General features: G+C 38.6%; 1 pseudogene; it reads right to left on the bottom strand.

The window, feature by feature from the left end:
* Positions 1 to 789: 789 nt before the first annotated feature.
* Positions 790 to 18,746, bottom strand: LOC110208490 (disintegrin and metalloproteinase domain-containing protein 21-like; annotated as a pseudogene).
* Positions 18,747 to 20,657: the final 1,911 nt, after the last annotated feature.

The following is a 20,657-nucleotide window of genomic DNA, read 5'->3' as shown; positions in this document are numbered from 1 at the left end:
GTATCTAGTTCCAGGCACAATGAAGTTTTATTTCATGCTTTATAACTCTGAATAATCAAGATAAAGATGCTGGGAATTATTTTTAGGTTGCAGTTAATTGACACCAGTAGGATGAGGGGAAGGGATCACTTTGGCAGTCCTGTGATCACTTCTCTTAGCCATTTCCTAACTTTTCTCTTTCCATAAGACAAAACCATAATAAAACAAAAGTTAAAGTACATTTTTCTAGTCTTATCTGGATCATGCCTGATCTTGAAAGCACATACACAGAAAAATACAATTCTGGCACTCACAGCCAGGAACATAATAACTTATAAGAGGACATTTCCACTAGGGCAGGACCACTGTCAAGACTTCCTCCAAACTTAGGGAATTGGCATTTGGGAGGGGCCCAGCCTTACCTACAGTGGCAATGATTTTTTATTATTGCAGACCTTCATGGGTGCACATCTCAGGTGTGTAAGCCTACTTCAGGAGGGACAAACTGGCACAGTGCCTAAGGAAATAGAACTTGCCTGGGGCACACATTGTGCCATCCTTCACTTCACCCACATCAGCCAGACCTGTGCTCAGATCATTAGCATCCCAGCATGTGGCTCCATTCATATACATTTGTAGTAAAATCAAATGCTTTTGAAGAGAAGGAAAAGTTTTCACCTTCTCACGATGAACTCTTCCACTTAAAACAGCAACGGTGGCACATTTTACATGTGCAGAATCTCGGATAGCACAGCGGTCAAACCGGTTGCCTTGGCCGTTCACTTGGTAGCAGCTCAACAGCCCACTCTTTCACCCATGGCCAAAATCCTTTTCACAGTGGGCATCGTGGTTGTTGCATTGACATGGGTAGCACTGACCTTCTTCTCTGCGTGTGGCGTCCCATCTTGCAGGTAGACATCTGCGGGTAGACTCTTGAGAGTTTCCACTGCACCATTCAGGAAGGTCGCGTTCATTTGCTGCCTCTCGGCAAAACCTCCTTGATGATACAATCTTGCAGTGTTTGCACCAAGATCCCAAAACACACTCTGCGTCCAAACTTACCGTGCAGTTGGCTTGACAACAGGGATCTTTTTCACAGAGCTTCAGGGAGCCACAGTTACACTCCTCAATATCTGTCACCACCTGGTTCCCACCGTTTCTCCAGGGCGGATGTTTGTGAGATTGGAAGAGTACTCAGACAAGATCCCTTCGCAGAGACCGTGCAATAGAAATGGTTGCAAACGCAGTTGCTGAATTCAGCTGCCTGGAAGTAGGAATTCTTCATGATGCAGTTGCTTTGCCCACAGATGCAAAATTCACTATCACGCCACGTACCAAAATTACAGCCCAGCCCTTGAGCCACATTATGAGCAGAAAAAGGCAAGCTATCCCCAAAGAAAACACTAACTCTGGACCCCAGAGGAGGTGAACATTCCTTCTAGGTAGGAAAGCCCAAGAACTTCAGGGAAGGAATGGTTTATGAAAAGTTGAGCAGAGTCATGCTTCAAACAGGGATAAAGGTTCATGTTTCTGCTTGCTGTAATCTTCCAGAAGCTGCTCTATGCTGTCGGTGCTAAGGAAATGTCCTTGGCTCCAGATCTCAATCCCAGTCAAAAAAAATACAAATACTTACCCGTCTACAAATCGAATCCATTGCATTGACTACATTTAATATAATTGCTGAACCGGTGTCTGATTACTGTTCTTATAAAGGAAGAGAACGTTGTCCACCACCACTACAAACTCCATAAACCTGGCCTGTGAACCCCAGTCATAAGGAAGGCCTTGTTTCATAATTAAATTATCTTTTCTCTGAATCAGTAACCTATGCACTTCAATTCCCTCTTGTGTTTAAACCTCATCTCTTGGTTTGGACCTCTTTTTCTTCCTCCATCCGATAGGCTGCGTGTCCAAATTGGGAAGAGGTGAGAATAGGCTCGATTTCATACGTGAGATCATTCACTCGCACCATTTACCAGAGACCCCTGAATCAGGCGCTGAAGGCAGCCAGGGACGCCGTGGTGGTGGCAGTCAGACCAGATGAAGGGCTCCTCCTTCTGCAGGGTTCTCTGGGCAGAATAGGTGAACACTGGCAGGTGCCCGGGCAGCAGCAGTTTCTTAGGCAACAGACATACCATGTGCCTTCTGTTCTCGAGATATAGGAGGTAAACTAACTCCCCAAGTATATTCTTCTCTTTGGGGAGTGTCACCTGTCTAGGAATGATTATTTTGGAGGAGGCCTAGCACTAGCCAGAAGGGGGCTGGAGGCAGTCAGAAGCAATCAGAATATACAGAAACCAAGCACCAGGAGGGTGGCTTACAGGAGGGGCCCAGACACAACCCAAGCCACTCCCATATGGAGGCCTCTGGGACACTGCCCCCAAAGCATCTCCGAGGCAGGAGATACAGCAGGAGGAGAGAGTAAGAACCACAGGACAGATCTCGGGCTGGAGCAACCTCACATTCAGATGGCACCTACAGGGCGGGACTGAGGTCCCTCAGGCTCACAAGCTTATCTTGTCTCTGACAGGGGCCAGGCTTACCCTCTGCAGGCAGTTAGGGACTCCCCCAGCAGAGGGAAATAGAAAGAAACCTATTAAAAGAATTAGAGGGCATAGGGATGAAGAAGACCCACTAGAAATAAGAAGTACAGGTAGGGGAGACGTGAAAACAAGTGGTGAGAGCAATCTCGCTCCATCCCATCCAATGGTATCTACATAGGTGAGTACTCTTATTCTTGAGGTCACTCCTGCCCTGGGACAGTAAGTTAGTCACAGGTAAATAAGAAGGGGGCAGGGGATGAGCATCATTAAAACATCTTTAAAGATGCATATAAAAAAATCCCCCCCCAAAAAAATGTAAAAGGAGATACAAACAAGACAGACTTGTTACTACCTTGTTAAATTTAATATATACAGTTCCTTTAAAAAAATTGTACATAAGTTCATAGTCATTATACAAGCTATTTTCTTATACTTCTCTCTATGTGAATGTTTGTGCTTGTTATTTTAATTAAAATAAGAAGGGGAAGTGGGAATGGGAATCATTAATTCAGAAAATACTTGATGTGACAAATGGGGATTAATTGCTCAAGGAAGTGGAGAGAGTAAGAAAACAAGTAGTATAAAAGACAACCAAATTATTTGGAATTGGTTTAAAAAATGGATGAATCAGTGATACAGACTATGTAAGTAAGAATCAGCAAAGACTGAATTTAACCGCTCAGTACTGGGACAATCCTAAGAACATAAACCCACTTGAGCAAGAGCTCCTTTATACAAGAAAAAGGCCACAGGGGGACATGCCAGCAATGTGGTGGCAATGAAGGCTCCCTCACAGAAACCGTAGATGGCATCACTCTGCCTTCAGCAGGCAACAGAAACCTGGGAGGCTGGAGGTTTGACTGTCATTCTGGACTATTACCTAGGGTAACTGAAGGCTGAGTAAGGTACAGAGAGAAGCCGATGGAAGAGAGCTTCTTTCCTGAGCGATGTTTCAACCTTTTAATGTCTTGAAGAAGACATTAAGAAACTTTTGCTGGTATCCTGATCAATCTGAACGTTGAGACCTATGTTTCCAGAATTAAAGAGAAGTTATTTACTTTAGTGATAGTTAAAGGTGACTTTGGTATCTATTTCCCAGCTGAAACATGGTAAATAATTATTTGTCTTGGTCTTATTGTTCGTGTTAATAAGTAGTAACCTTGATATTTATTTAAGCAGTCTAGGAGATTGGGGGTTTGAGATATAGGTATGTATGTACATCTGGGACAAACAGTGCAGATTATTTATGTGTGTGTGTATGCATGTAATCTGAACTACATATAATTTTATAAATTTCACATATTATTATTATTATATTAGATTTCTATATTTTGTACAATATATTTATATGACATTAACATTTCTGTGATATATTAATTATAATATATTTATATATTTTATATTACATATAAGATTTCATATCAATATATACTTATATAAATATATAGCTAGACACACACACTCACATACCTATAAATGGAGCAAGAGATGAGCCAAATACTTACGAAGAAAAATGTTTTCTCCAGTTTACTAAATAAATAAAATGTCATAAACTGGAATAGGGGCTCAGACTTAATTGATATGATGTTACAATTGTAATAACTAATAAAGAAATATCCATACCGTGGATCATCTTAGAGTTTGAGATGATGGGAATGAACACGATAACTAACAAGCCAAGTAGCAGTCTGAGAGGTGACCGCCCCATGTAGGCTACACATCAGTGTAGCTACCCCTACGGCCTTGTTGCATAGATTCAATCCAACATGTTATATATTTCAATAAGCTCAAAATAAATATCTGGTCTAAAAAGGCCACATCATTTTTAAAAATTAGCAGAAAAAGGGATCAGATACTTTTTACAACTATGGCTAGGGTGGAATTCTTAATCTCACAGAGAACAGAAGAGATCATGAAAGTTACTCATATCCAAAACGGTCAAAAGTATTTGTGACCTCAATTTGGGAGTTTCTTCTAACATACAGACTGCAGCCCATTTATATCTTTATGTAACTTCTGTCAATGTTCTTCCAAAAGTTTGCCACAAGGGAGCCATCCAACATGCTGGAGCCCTTGCTCTCTTTATCCCAGTATGGCAAGGGTACCTTTGGGGCATTCTAGCTGTCAATCTATCATCACTTGCTCTTGCCACATGACCAACCCCTCTCTGATTTTATATTACAGTTTCTTGAGAATTGTCCTTTGCTCCTGATACTCCTTAGGGTTCCTTGATATGTGTTACAGCCTGTTTATGTCTACCATACACCTCTCAGTAGCCCTTTTCATAATTATCATCTTTAGTTCTTTGGAGAAAATGGTATTCTACATCTCACTGCCATATAGCAATACCAGTAAAGAGTTATAATGTGGGAAATGGGCCTTCACTTTCGTGAGAAGTATAGAGTCAATAAAGAGCCTTGTAATTTCCCAAAAGCAATCCAGAATCCTCTCCTCCTAATCAATTCTGGGTCCAACTACTTGTCCATCTGTATACTGTTTGTCCCTGAGATACATACAAGGTCTATAGGATATCCAACCAAATTCATGTTGAAATCTAGGCAAAGGACATTTTTTTATCCACATAGTATTTCCTAAGTGTTTGGACAGGCCAGATTCCTTTGAGTAATTACAGATCTTTTGTAGGAGGCTCTGAGATGTTCTAGGGCTTGAGACAATCAACACATAATCCCCAAGTTAGATCATCGAGGTGACCACGCTATAGAGAATCCTTTTTCTATCTGGACGCTGGACTGGATTTCCTCCATAACAAGGGCAGCAAATGTCTTTGGGGAACAGACTTCTCCCAGGCATTATTTGGTCTTTACTATCAAAGAGTCATTGAACAAGATTATTTCTGTTGACATAAATTTCAAGGAATCTTAGAGGATTTTAATATATAAATGAGAGACAGCTTGTAATAGTGTCTTGCAAGGCATCATTTTCTATTGAACCAAATGCTTTTTCATAATCAACAAACAAGCGCAGGAAGATCCTATATTCCCTATATCTTCCAGTTAATTGCAAAATAGTAAAGGTATAGTTCATAAGTGATTTTAGAAGCCTGGTTATTCCCTGATTCTCTCATCAAGGATGCTCTCTATTCATGTATAGATGATTCTCATACAGATTTTGTATACATGGGAGAGTTGGCATTCTTGATGTATAGTTACTGTTCTCCTGGAAACCTTTTTTCATTATTAATTGTCCAAGACTTCTTCCACATCTTTGGTATTTTCCCCCTCTTTCAGATACCTTGTATCTGTTGTCTGCCAACAGGGTCAGAATTATATTGCTCCAGAAAGTATGTCCTCTACAGAGTATTCCAAAAGTCTTAGTACACCTTTAAGCTTTAATAGCTTTGATAATTTTAACAGCTTAAAGCTGCACTAAGACATTTGGAATACCTTGAATATACATTTGATCCAATTTTAGCTACCTTTCCCATCTTTGCTTTCTTTAGTGTACCATTTCTACCTCCTCTATAAACACATATGTGACTATGACTTCGAGATTCAAATGTGCTAGTTTTACTCTGCTTGATGGAGAAAACTCTTAATTAAATGTTTTTTGTGTCTTTTTTCAAAATTTTTCCATTGTTCTTCTTTTTGTGGTCCCTCTTCCCTTTTCATGTTTGAATGAACCCGAGATAATTTTACTTGATGCATAAATTTTGCCCACAATCTTTACACTGGTTTTTATAAAACCTCTACTACTTCTCTCTATGAGAGGATAAAATAAATAATTTTGATTATCTAAATCTAAATCTTTTTGCACAAACAAAAGCAATGCAACTAGGATAAGAAGGGAAACTTGGATTAGAATAAGAAGGGAATTGGATTACTAGACAATAATACCCAGAAAAATGGTAAAGAAGATAGAAATAGTGTTTGAGAGGCTACAGGAAAATAGTAACACATCTGATGGAACTATGAATTAGCCCAACTATTCTGGAAAGCATTTTGCAATTACGATTTTTTAAAAAATACCTAAAATATACCCGTTGACCAAAGATCCCACTGCTACATATATACTATAAGGAAATCAAAGGCAGAAGGAAAGGTTCTGTGTACACCAAAATATTCATAGCAGGGGAAGCTAGGTGGTGCAGTGGATAGAGCACCGGCCCTGAAGTCAGGAGTGCCTGAGTTCAAATCCGGCCTCAGACCAAAACACTTGACACTTACTAGCTGTGTGACCCTAGGCAAGTCACTTAACCCCAATTGCCTAAATATATATATATATATATATATATATATATATATATATATATATATATATGCATATATATATATATATATATATATATATTCACAGCAGTAATTTTTGTGGTAGGAAAAGAACTGGGGAAAAAAGTAGATGCTCATTGCCTGGGGCATGGCTAAACAAATTGTGAAACATTAATGGAAAGGAATCTTCCTTTACCATAATAAATGTGAAGAATTCAGAGAAACATGGTAAGATGTGAATTATTACAGAGTAAAGCAAGTAAAACTAGGAAAGCAACATACACAATGACTACAAAAATGTAAATAAAAAGAACAATTACTAATTACAATATCTGAACTTGGCCCTGAAGAAGTAAGAAAATGTATATATTTTCCCTTATTATAATAGGAGCACTATGAGTGTTAAGTATTATGTATATTATCAGAAAGTCATTGTATTTCTTAGTTTTTCTAAACTACTTTTTAAAAAAAATCTTTGTTACAAGTCATGGCTTACCAAGTGGGGGCTCAGGGAATATTTTAGAAATTAATAAGTTGTAGAAATAAAAGGCATCAATAAAAATAAGGTGAATTGTTTTAAAGAATTGGACAAATCTAACAGATTAAACACAAAGGATAACATAGAACTGAAAAAATATTTGAAGAAATTGGAACTGAAAGGCTTCAGTGCCTTCTGAATGAAGCCACTAAAGTATACACACACACATGCATGCACACACACACACACACACACACACACACATATCTCACTTTTACAAAAAAAAAACAGCCAACTGATCAAGGCACAAAGAAATTACAAATAAATGGAAAGAAAAAAATAGAAATGCTAAACACATCCTTTAAAGAACATAATGCAATAAAAGTTCTAATCAATTCAGGGAGCATAAACAAAAGACAAGCCTAAAAGATGACTCAATAACAAAATCCTAAATAAGAAATCTGTCAAAGAACAAATGATAGAAACAATAATTATGTAAAAGATATGATGAGACAGTATACCAAAAATTGTAGTACCCAGCTAAAGCAATCCTTAGAGGAAAAAATATACTCCTAAAACATAGTTTAACAACATAGAAAAAGAGATGATCAATGAACTGAATATGCTTTGTTAAAAAATTAGAAACCCAATGAATAAAAAAAGTCCAAGACAGGAACAAAAATAGACCACTTTAAAAATTAAGTAAAAAAGGATAAAACAAAAATCAAAAAGACCACTGAACTGGTAAATATAACTGAAAGCTATTTTTAAGCTAACAAAACTTATAAGCCTTTAGCCAAAATAATTAAAAAGAAGTAGGCAGAAAATCAAATTGACAAAAAATTGAACAAGATAAAATCACTACAAATCCAGAAAATTCTTAAAACCTACTATGGACAGTTATATTCCAACAAAACTAAGAATACACACACACACACACACACACACACACACACACACACACACACACATAAATAGATTGCCCTCAAAATTATAAAATACCTGCTTAACAAAATACAGGCTAGAGATCTTAAATAACTCAATTTCATTAAAGGAAATAGTACTATCTATAAAGAACTGCCAAACTCCTGGTCCTGATGTATTTATAGGAAAATTCTATCAAACATTTAACAACTAATACCTATACTATACAAATTATTCTCAAAAACTGAGAGAAAAATCATTCTACCAAAGTCCTTTTATGAGACTAACATTGTCCTAAAACCTGAAGCAAAAGCAAAGATAGTACTATAGACCAATAGCATTAATGAATATTGATTCAAATATTGTAAATAAAATCCTATCTAAATAGACTACAGTAATTTATCTAAGAAATCATTCATTACGACTAAATTTGATTGATACCAGGAAAGCAAGGATGATTCAACATTAGGAAAACAAACAATCATATTAAAAACAAGAACATTCAAAACCATATGCTTCTCTCATTAGATACAGGGAGGGAAAAAAGCCTTTGACAAAGTACAACATTCATTTATGCTAAACCCCCCCACAAAATATAAGCACAGAGGTAAATTCTATTCATACTATTTTTTAAAAATATTTAAAACCAAAAGCAAGAATTATGTGCAATTAAGCATAGAGCAAAAGTTATCTCAGTAAATACATTAATAAAACCAGTGTCTTCTTTCCCCACTATTATTTGATATAGTTCTGGGAATGCTAGTAGTAGCAGTAATAGAGAAAGAGGATACAAAACTATCCCTATCTGCTAATGCCAAGATGGCTTGCTTAGTAGCTCCTATTAGCTACAGCAGTTGCAGGCTACAAAAGAGATCAACAAAAATCATTACCATTTCTATATAATAACAAAATCCAGGAATCAACAAGAGAAAGTTAAGTTCTATTCAAAATAACTACAAAATCCATGAAATATCAAGGAGTCAATCTACCAAAGGATATGTAATATTTCAGATAGTATGATAGTATGCTTAGAGAATCCTAGGAAATCAACTAAAAATTAATTTCAACAAAATTGTAGGATATAAAATAAATCCACACAAGTCATTAGCATTCTTATTATAAATAACTAATGAAACAAGCAGAAAGCACTAGAAAGAGGCTATTAAACTATTTGGGAATGCAGCTACCAAGATTCATCCAAAAACTATATTAATCCAACTATAAAACACTCTTTAAAGAAATATAGATGTAAATAATTCAAGAAATATTCATTGCTCATAGGTAGGTCAAGCCAATATAATAAAAATGACAATACTACCTAAATTAATTTATTTGTTTGTAGATTTAGAAAAATAATAATGAAATTCATAAGAAGTCAAGAAAGGTATCTCAAGGGTAATAATGTTTTAAAGTGGGAAATAAAAGGGTTAGGGTCTGTCAATACCAGATCCCAAACCATACTGTAAAGCAGGAATCTGTAAAATGGTTTGGTACTGACTAAAAAGAGAGGTTAACTTGCAGAACAGATACACAGCATACAGAAGAAAACAGAATAGCATAGTCTTTAATAAACCCAAAGACCCCAGTTACTAGGGGGAGGACTCACTGACAAACACTTATGCAAAAAGTAGACAGAAATCAAGCAAAACTTAGGTTTAGACCAATACCTTAAAACATATACCAAGATAAGCTTTAAAAGGATATATGATCTAGATGCAAAAGATTACATCATAGAGAAGCAAGAAATTACCTTTCAGATCTATGGATAGAGAAAGAGTTTAGGATTAATCGTGTGATAGAGAGGGCTACACAAAATAAAATGGATAATTTTGATTATGTAAATTTTTAAAAGTTTTTACACAGATTTAATGAAGTAAAAATTAGAAGGAAAATGGGAAACTGGGCGGGGGGAGAATCTTTGCAGCATGTTTCTCTGATAAAGGTCCCATAACCAATACACACATACACACATACACACACACACACACACACACATATATAGAGAGAGAGATATAGATATAGAACTGATTCAAATTCTAAGACTAAGAGCTATTCCTCAATAGATATATGGTCAAAACAGATAGTTTTCAAAGTAAGAAATCCAAGCACCTCTGAAGTTCTAGTCTTGAGACATTAAGACTAGCAAAGATGACAAAACAGAAAAATGACAGATCTTGGAGGAGCTATGGGAAAACAGGTACATTAGTACACTGTTGGCAAAGTTATGAACTGGTCTGGCCATTCTAGAGAGCAATTTGGAATTATGTCCAAATAATTATTCAAATGTACATACTCTTTTGATCCATCTAGGCCTATGCCTTAATGAAATCAAAAGAAAAGGGAAAGCATATATATGCACAAAAATATTTACAGTGGCTCTTCTCATGGAAACAAATAGTGGTGTACTGATGTAAGAAATATTACTGTGACATAAGAAATGATTAAATGGACTGTTTCAGAGGAAACAATAGACTTCTATGAATTGATGCAGAGTAAAGTGATCAGAACAATTTATAAAACAATAGCATTATAGATAAAAACAACTTTTAAAGACTTTAGAATTCTGATCAACGTAACAATAATTAATAAATCCAAAGGAATAAAGATGAAACACGCCATTCATCACCCGACAGAGAGGTATAAATGCAGAGATATACATGTTTTGGATATGGCCACTGTGGAAATCTGTTTTGCCAGACCGCAGCTATGAATTAAGGACTTGTTTTTTTATTTTACTTGCTCAGTGGGGGAGGAGGGCAGTGGTGAGAGGGATATTTAATTTTAGTAATACTTTTTAATTGATCAGTTTTAAAATCAAAGGATATTTAGGCTATGGTGTGATACATTTACATCACTATAATTTCTCGCTCTGCAATGGTGTGGCTCTGAAATAAAACTCAGGTACTGAATTACTCTGCCAAAGAGGCTTGGTGAAAGTATACTGCATAATCTTACCTCTAAACAAAAAATATTTCAATGCTTTACCTTAGTGAGTTGTTGTTCAATCATTTTTCAATCATGTCTGACTCTTCACAGCCCCGTTTGAGGTCTCGCTGGCAAAGATGCTGGAATGGTTTGCCATTTCCTCCTCCGGGTAATTTTGCAGATGAGGAAACTGAGGCAAACAGGGTTAAGTGACTTGCCCAGAGTCACACAGGTAGTAAGTGTAATTGGGTCAGATCTGAATTCAAGACTTCTAACTCCAGGCGCTGGGCTGTATCCACTGCGCCATCCATCTGCCCCCTTAGTTGGGTAGGACTGCTATCGATATTGCTGTCACTGAGAATGAAAAAAGAGCATTTATAGAAAAAAATATGGTAAGTGTAAAGGATTTAAAGTGGACGCAATTTAATTTTTAAATCATTATACTGCTAAGACACATACGTTGTGTAACAAAATAAAATTTTTAAAAGTAACTGTCAAAGCCTCAGCGTGTTGACAGCAGTGCTTCAAAATTTACAGCAGCAATGTGCAATAAAGTTTTTACGCTATCCCTTCTTCTGTTCCCCCCACCCTCCTAAATGTCCTGTAAAACAATAAAGGACAAGATAATAGCTGAAGGGATATTTTAGTCCTCATGGTTGAGACATGCCAATAAAATAAAAAATGATAATAGGACCAAAGTTAATTTGGAGATTTCATTTTATACCATTCAAACTACCAGAGCTAGATAAAATAATAATAAAATTAATCTGGAGGAACAGAAGATCTAGAATATCAAGTAAAATAATGAGGGGGGAAAGTAGAAATGAAGGAGGGTGGCCCTTCTAGACCTCAAACTATATTATAAAGCAGAAATCAAAGCCATTTGGTACTGGTCAAAAAATTTAAATGTAAATCAATGGAATAGACCAAACAAAGGAAAATCATAAAGAATGGAGCCACAAAACATAAATAACCTAGGTTAAAGAACTTTCTATGTAATAAGAATCTGGGAAAACAAGAAAGCAGTCTAGCAGAAATTAAACTACCACCTCACATGATATTCCACAATAAATTCAAAATGGATACATGACCTGAATATTAAAGATCATAGCATTAAATAAATGGAAGAGAAGTGGATTGTACACCTTTCACAGCTCTGAGGAAGAGATGAATTCTCAACTAAATGAGGGATTGAGACAACTATAAAAGATAAAATAATTTTTATGAAATTAAATTGAAATGCTTTTATACAAACAAAATTAATGTGACTATGATAAGAAGGTACAACTCGGCAAAACATCTTTGCATTAAATATCTTTTATAAAGGTTAGCTATCCAAGATATATAGATAACTAATAGAAAAAAGAACAAAAGTCATTCCTTGATAAATAAGTGGTCAAAGGACATGAATAAAGCAGTTCTCAAAAGGAGAAATGCATACTACTAACAACCAAATGAAAATGCTCCGAATTACTAATAACAAGAAACACAAATCAAAACAACCCTGAGGTTGTGGTTACACCCGGCATGCTGGCAACGATGACAAAAAATACCAACCGTCCTTTTTGGAGAGATTGTGGAGATACAAGAACATTAATGAATTGTTAATGGAGCTGTGAACTGGGACAACAATTATGGAGAGAAATTTGGAATGATGCCAAGTGACTAAAGGGTCCAATTCCACTTTAAGTATCCAAGTAGGTCCTTGACAAACAGAAAGACAACAAAGACACCAGAATATTTATAGCAGTACATCTTATAGCAGCAAAGAACTGGAAATAAAGTTGATGATCATTAGCTAGGGAGAGACTAAACAAATTGCTGTATATGAATGGAATGGAATATTACTCTGCTCTGGAAAAAAAATATGACTAATACAGAAAAAGAATGGAAAGACTTACAGGAAAATAAGGGGGGGAGGGGACAAGAGAGCAGGGGGATGATAGAGCGAAGGGCAGATTGGGGGAGGGGATAATCAGAAGCAAACACTTCTGAGGAGGGACAGGGTCAAAAGAGAGAATAGAATAAATGGGGGTGGGATAAGATGAAGGGAAATATACTTAGTTTTTCACAGCATGAAAAAAAAAAGAATGGAAAGACTTACATGAATTGATGAAAAGTGAAGTAGTGGGCAGAGCCAGGGAAACAATATACACAATGACTACATCAATAAAAATGAAAAGAACAACCACTACAAAATAACTGAAGGTAAATGCTGCAAAATCATGAAGAACAAGTTTGGCCCCAAAGACAACAGACACATAGAATGCACTTTCAACTGCCTCTTTACAGAGGTGAAGGACCTCTATGTAGAGCACTGCATATAATGTCAAGTGGTGTGTGTGTGTGTGTGTGTGTGTGTGTGTGTGTGTGTGTGTGTATGCATATGCATGTATAGAGAGAGGCTCTTTTTAGCAGTGTATTGTTCCTTTATCCTTTGTATCCTTCTATCCTTGTATCCTTTACATAGAATGGAATGACCCAAGACTGAGTTTGCCTTATCCCAGGATGGATCCTGCCCTTGAAAGATAATTTGTTACATGGGTTACTGCTGGCCTTTCTCCATGCTTCCTCATGTTAGGTTCTTTCCAAATAGTAAAGTCTCTTAAAATATGAAATACAATATTAATATTGTATACTTTACCTTGTGAGGCTTCCACAAATCACAAGCCAGCCTGCAATAAGCAAATATTCTTTGTATATGACTTCTTAGCTTGATTTTTGCTCTAAGTGGTAATCCCATCTCCTGAATCTGTGCTTTTGTATGGGTTGTGCCCAGTACCTGGAATGCCCTCCCTCACAACTTCTAATTCTTAGAATTTCTGGTTTCCTTTATGATTCAGCTCAAATCTACAGTCTCTAGTGACACAATTCTGCTTAACCAAAAGTCTTCCAACCTACCATTAATGCATGCTTTCAACTTGACTCCCAACTGCCTTCTTCAATTCTATTATTATTCAATTGAATCAAACATTTTAAAGTGTTTATCATCTGCAAAATACTGTGGTGTTGGGCATCTGAAGATATGGGTTTAAAGAAGATGGTTTCTTCCCTTATGGAGCTTGCAGTCTGTATCCATGCAGGGAAGTTATTAATCCTTCCCCAACTACCTCCTCCAAGCCTCTCATTCACCATGGCTCTATTTCTCCTCATCCTGATCTTTAATGCCCTTCTACTAGCCCCTTTCCATCATCCTCTGCTGAGATAAGATCAATATATACCACAGTATACTCCCTCCCTGATGCAGGTTGGGTGATTTATTTTCCAAAGAAGCAAGGAATCTGTCTAAGACTTGATTGGCCCCAGGAGCTTAAGCTTAAACTGTCTAGATGTTGATACAGCTTCCTGGTGGCCTCAAGCCATGTTGAGGTGGCTTTGTCATCATCGAAATTCATAACAAGCCCTTCAAATGTCCCAAACTTCCCCCCACCAACCACCTCCAGTTGTCATCCTCTTCTCTGCTGATCAGGCTAATTTCAGTATTAAGGAGCTAAGTGTTGTATCCTTATTAAGTATCCTTTCTATGCTATGGGTTAAGTAAAACTTCATTTTGTTATATATTGGCTATATTATATATTGAATAATATTGAGATACAAGACAGAAAACTCATTTACTGGGGAATTAGAGAACTAAGGGCTCAGCAGGATGAGAAGAATGAATGTTGATGCTGAATTGGTAAGTAACTGCCATGGGGAGTTACAACTCTTCTACTCTAGGCACAGGACTCTGAGGTAACACTGAGCTTTTGGGGTGTGGGTAGGTGTAGTTATGATCAGTCACAAGGGCTAACCCTAGTTAGCTGGGGTTAAGAACCCACAAGCCCATAGTAGCACAATAGCATGGGAAGGACAGAAGCCATTATAGAATAAAGAATCAATTATTGTGGAATTAATAACAAAAAAAGGGGGGGACTAAGAAATAAACACTAAATTAATAATGCTAAAGAAGGTGCATTACTATCTGTTTTGCCACTATACCCTAAGGAGCCCTGGGCCTTTCTATCTTACTTGCAAGCTGAAACTTCTAGGTACTGTCTCCCACATTAGACTGTGAGCTCCTTGAGAAAAGGAATTGTCTTACTTTCCTATTGTATCATTCATATATTTTATATATATATACACACACATACATATGCACATATATTCATATATATACATGTGTGTGTGTGTGTATATCCCTAAGACCTAACAGACAAGCCCATGAGGCAAACATAAGACCGACCTCATATGAAGTGCTCATATTCCTCAAAGCAATTCTATTACAAGTGCAGCTGCCCCCTAAATATTTGTAGAAGTTGGGGTTAGGACAATCCTCTACACCACAAGGGTCAAACATACTGCCCCATCTGTAGCACATTTCCAGTGCAGCACAAATCAGGCTAAAAATGTAATTGGGAAATATTTAACAAAATAAATTAAAATACAATAAAACATAGGTAATAGATTTTAAAACTAAATCAATATGTGGCCTGCAGGAATCCTGAGGTACAAATGAGTGGGCTCCTCCTCTCTCTGTGAGTTTGACACAACTGCTCTATACCTATTAACACAGAGATTATCTTGCATTGTTTCTTAACTGCTCCATGCATGAGTGTCATCTTCCTGACTAGGTTAGAAGCAGAGATTGTGTCTTCTATCTCCATCACCAGGGATGGTGTCTCACATATATTCAATAAATATGTATAGGATGTATGTAAGAATGTATGTAAGAATGTATGTAAGAATGAAATGAGGCAGCTGGGTAACCAGGCTTGAAGTCAGGAAGACTCATCTTCCTGAGTTCAAATCCGGCCTCAGACACTTACTAGCTGTATGACCCTGGACAAGTCACTTAACCCTGTTGGCCTCAGCTTCCTCATCCATAAAATGAGTTGGAGAAGGAAATGGCAAACCACTCCAGCATCTTTGCCAAGAAAACCCCCAAAATGGGGTCACAAAGAGTCAGACATGACTGAAATGACTGAGCAAGAATGAAATAGAATTAGTTGATTATGTCACTTTCCTCTAACTTTTCCTTGCAGTGGTTTCCTGTTGCTTATCATTTCAAATGCAAACTTCAATGGCTAACATTTAAAGCCCTATGCCAGCTGGCACCCAGGTACCTCTATGACATCTTTTTATTTCTTAAAATTATGACCCTTCAGCTCTAGCCAATTCAACGTGCGTCTCTTGCTGAGTCTTTTTCCAAGCCTTTATTCATACCATTAATTCTGTCCAGAATGTCCTAGCCTCCTCCTTGCTTGGTCTTCCTAAAGAGACTGTAAACTTCTTTACAAAAGACACTACTTTGATTACACTCTTCTTCTTTCCTCATCTTGGCCCCTTGCTGAAACAGTTTAACTCCACACAGGCCTCCTCTCTTGAGTCCTTGGTCCCTTATCATATCATATCGTAATTGTGTTATTCAAAGCTTCAGCCTTTGACCACTCCCACCATCGGCTGCCTTTGCTCCCACACATGTGCTGCCGAATGAGTGGAAAAAATCATGCAACCATCCTGACTGCGTTCACCACACATTTATGGTATGTAATGACCTCAGCTGGGCTATACTGCTACTAGGCAAACCTTCAGCATCTCACTAATTATTTCACTATCTCACCGCAGCAGCTCTCTCTAACCTTTTCATCCCTCCTCAAACTTTCCATGGTTTCCCACCCCCACCCAAAACTAAGGCCATTCAGTGAGAGCTTCCTCTTCTAAGATCCTTCTCATCTCACATTACCCAGAAGCCTTCTACCACTATTTCCACTTTCATGCTATCTCACATGAGAAGGTAATGTTTCTCCTTGACAAGATCAACCCCTCTGCATGAGCAAGTAATCTCGTCCCATCCCACATCCTCCAGCACACTGACCCCTCTATCATCCCCATTCTCTCACTCATCTTCAGTCTCTCCCTGTCAACTGCTTCCCTTCTGGCCAGAAACTCTGAGGGTCTTCCCCTCCCAGACTGTTTCTTTTGGAAAGGCAAACCATGCCTTGATTCTTATCTAGCCTTTAATTACCGAATGAGCATGGCCTCAGATAAACTGAGACACAGGGAAAAACCTTAGCTGGGGCCATCACCAGTCAACCTGACCTATGTTTTGCCACTGGACTCCGAGGACTTCGGAGGAGAGAGTGAAGCTGATGACATTGCACAGCTCTGCCTCACTTAAATCCAAGTCTCTTGCAAGTCAAGACATCCCCCTCCTAACATTGTTGGTACTCTCCGGGAACAAAGGATAAACAAGTCAACTGTTTCCCTGCTACCTACAAACATCCTCATCTCCCTCATCCTCAAAAAACCCTCACTTTCTCCTTTCCCCCCACTATCATATCATATCTCTTCTGCCTTTTGTGGCTAAACTCCTGGAGAAGGTCACCTATAATAGGTACCTCCACTTCCTCTCCTCTTACTCTTTTCTTAACTCTTTACAGTCTGACTTCTGACCTCATCATTTAACCAAAACTGCTCTCTCCAAAGTTACCAATGATCTCTTGCAAATCTAATGACCTCTTTTCAATCCTCATCTTTCTTGACTTTTTTGCAGCTTTTGACACCATTAATCATTCTCTTCTGCTTGATACCCTCTTCTCTCTAGGTCTTTAGGACACCACTCTCTCCTGGCTCTATATTGGACTGCTCCCTCTTAGTCTCCTTTGCTAAATTATCCAGGATAAGCCTGCTAACCATGAATGCCTCAAACAGCTCTGTCCCAGGCCATCTCATCTACTCTCTATATACTATTTCACTTGAGGGTTTTTAGCCGCCATAGATTCAATTACCATCTCTACGCTGATAATTCTCAAATCTACTTATCCAGCCTTAATCTTTCTGCCGACTTCCCATTCTCTCATCTCCAACTGCCCTTTAGACATCTCTAAACTGATCTTCCATAGACATCCTAAACTCAATGTGTCTAAAACTGATTTCATTATCTTTTGTCCCAGGCCCTCTCCCCTTCCAAACTTCACTATTACTGTAGCGGTCCCTCAGGCTTGTAACCCATGTGTTATCCTCAACTCCTCACTATCTCTCACCATTCTATCCAATCTGTTGCTAAGACCTGTCAGTTTCACCTTTTAACGTCTCTCAAATAAGTCTCCAGTCCTCTGATACTGCCATGACACAGGTGCTGGCCCTCATCTCCATGCCCGGATTACTGCAATAGCCTATCAGTTAGCCTACCTGCCACAAGTACCTCCCTACTCCAGCCCATCCTCCACTCAGGCACCAAAGGCATTTTGCTAAAGTGTAGGGCCACCTATATCATGGTCCTACTCAGTGACTCCAGTGGTTCCTTATCACCTCGCAGATCAAATGCAAAATCCCATTTGGCACTCAAAGCCCTTCCTAACCTAGCCTTCCCCGCCCCCTCCAGTCTTTCTACACCTTCCACTCTCACCCAAACACATACCCACATATACTCTTTGATCCAATGACACCATCCTCCTTACTGTTCCTCCCACAAGATCCTCCACCTCCTAACTGGCCATTTTCCCCTTCCTAGACTGCCTCCTGGCTTCAAGTCCCAGCTAAAATCCCACCTTCTACAGGAAACCCCAGACTCTCTTAATTCTAGTACCTTCCTCCGCGGATCATTTCCTCCTTATCCTGTGTATCGCTTGCTTGTAGACATTTGTTTGCATGTCGACTCACCCGTGTGAGCTCTTCAAGGACAACGACCATCTTCCCCCTTTCATCATAAACCCAGCACTTGGCACAGTGCCTGGCACATGTTAAGTGCTCAAAAAATGTTTGCTGACTGGCTCCTCTCTATTGACAATGCAGTCACATTAATTCTTGCTCTTGTCACCTTCAGCCTGGATGCCTAATTCCTCTCCAGTTCAGTCCATCCTTCATAAGGTAGCTACCAAAATAATCACTTTGGTGTATCAGCTGACCACGTCACTCTTGCTCAAAAACCTTTAAGGCTTGCAAAGCATCTTAAGACATCATCTCACTTGAGCCTCACAACAACCCCGTAAAGGCATTTACTATTGTCACTTTACAGATGAGAAAACTGAGGTTCAGAGGGACTGACTTGCCCATGGCCACACAGCTACTGACAGGGGCTACATTTGAACTCAGTTCTTCTCTACTTCAAGTACAAAAGGCTATCCACAAAGTCATACTGCCCCTCCACACAAAAACCCTGTTTTAAGAATTTATTATAAGTTTTTATGATTATAGGATTTTGAGCTGCCTCCAGAGATCACCTCTTCAAATCTTAAAGAGGCAATGTGATATGATAGGCCTGAAGTCTAGAGGATCTGCCTTAGATACTTACTAGCTCTGTTTCCTGGAGAAAATTATTTAACCTCTCTATGACTCAGTTTTCCCATTTTCAAAATGAGAGAGAGAGAGAGAGAGAGAGAGAGAGAGAGAGAGAGAGAGAGAGAGAGAGAGAGAGAGAGACAGGAGAGGGGGGAGAGGGAGGGGGGGAGGGAGAGAGAGGGAGGGAGGGAGGGAGGGAGAGAGAGAGAGAGAGAGAGAGAGAGAGAGAGAGAGAGAGAGAGAGAGAGAGAGAGAGAGAGAGAGAGAGAGAGACTCTGACACTGTTCTGAGCTCCCTTTCAGCTCCAAATCTATGATCTGCTTATTTTACATATGAAGAAACTGAGGCACAGAGTGGTGTATAATAGGAATAGAGCCATAACTAACAAGACTCAAACCCGGGTCTCAGGCCTCCATACCCACTGCTCTTTCCACAAAACCTGGCTATTTCTGGCTGAATTGTTGACGCTGCACTTCAGAACCTATAAAGTTCCGTGCTACATCTGGCCTCCTCACTCTGCCCACAACCCCACCCCTAGCAAAATTAAGCTCTAGCTCAGATCTTAATGAGAATACCTGAGGTCTTTACAGGCAGTAATTTCTAGGTTTCTCTGGGATGCCTTTGCCCTACCCAAACTGTAAGGAAGAGTTGGGGTAAGACATGGAATGATTACCTTAGCACTTCTATCTAAGTCAACAGTTAGTCACAAGGTAGAGAGGGGGTGAGGAAGAGGGAACAGAGCTCACGTGTGTGTGTGTGTGTGTGTGTGTGTGTGTGTGTGTGTGTGTGTGTGTGTGTGTGTATTCCATTCATCAGAATGGTCCCTATGAACATGACAAAACAGGAAAATGATAAATGTTGGAGAAGATGTGGGAAAATTTGAACACTAATGTTCTGTTGGTGGAGTTGTGAACTGATCCAACCATTCTGGAGAGCAATATGGAACTATACCCAAAGGGTTACAAAAATGTGCATACTCTTTGATCCAGCAATACCACTTCTAGATCTGTATCCCAAAGAGATTATACAAATGGGAAAAGGACCTACATGTACAAAAATATTTATAGCAGCTCTTTTTGTGGTGGCAAAGGATTGGAAACTGAGGGGATGCCCATCAATTGGGGGAATGGCTGAACAAGTTGTGGTATATGCATGGAATACTATTGTTCCATAAGAAATGATTAGCAGGTGGATTTCAGAAAAACCTGGGAAGACTTATACGAACTGATGCTGAGTGAAATGAGCAGAACCAGGACAGCATTGTACACAGCAACAACATTATTCGATGACCAACCTTGATAGACTTATATCTCCTCAGCAATA

This window comes from Phascolarctos cinereus, unplaced genomic scaffold (genome assembly GCF_003287225.1).
Source record: "Phascolarctos cinereus isolate Bilbo 61053 unplaced genomic scaffold, phaCin_HiC Scaffold_3;HRSCAF=262, whole genome shotgun sequence".
Taxonomy (NCBI): domain Eukaryota; kingdom Metazoa; phylum Chordata; class Mammalia; order Diprotodontia; family Phascolarctidae; genus Phascolarctos; species Phascolarctos cinereus.
The sequence above is the reverse complement of the archived record's forward strand: the minus strand, read 5'-3'. Positions and strand labels throughout refer to the sequence as shown.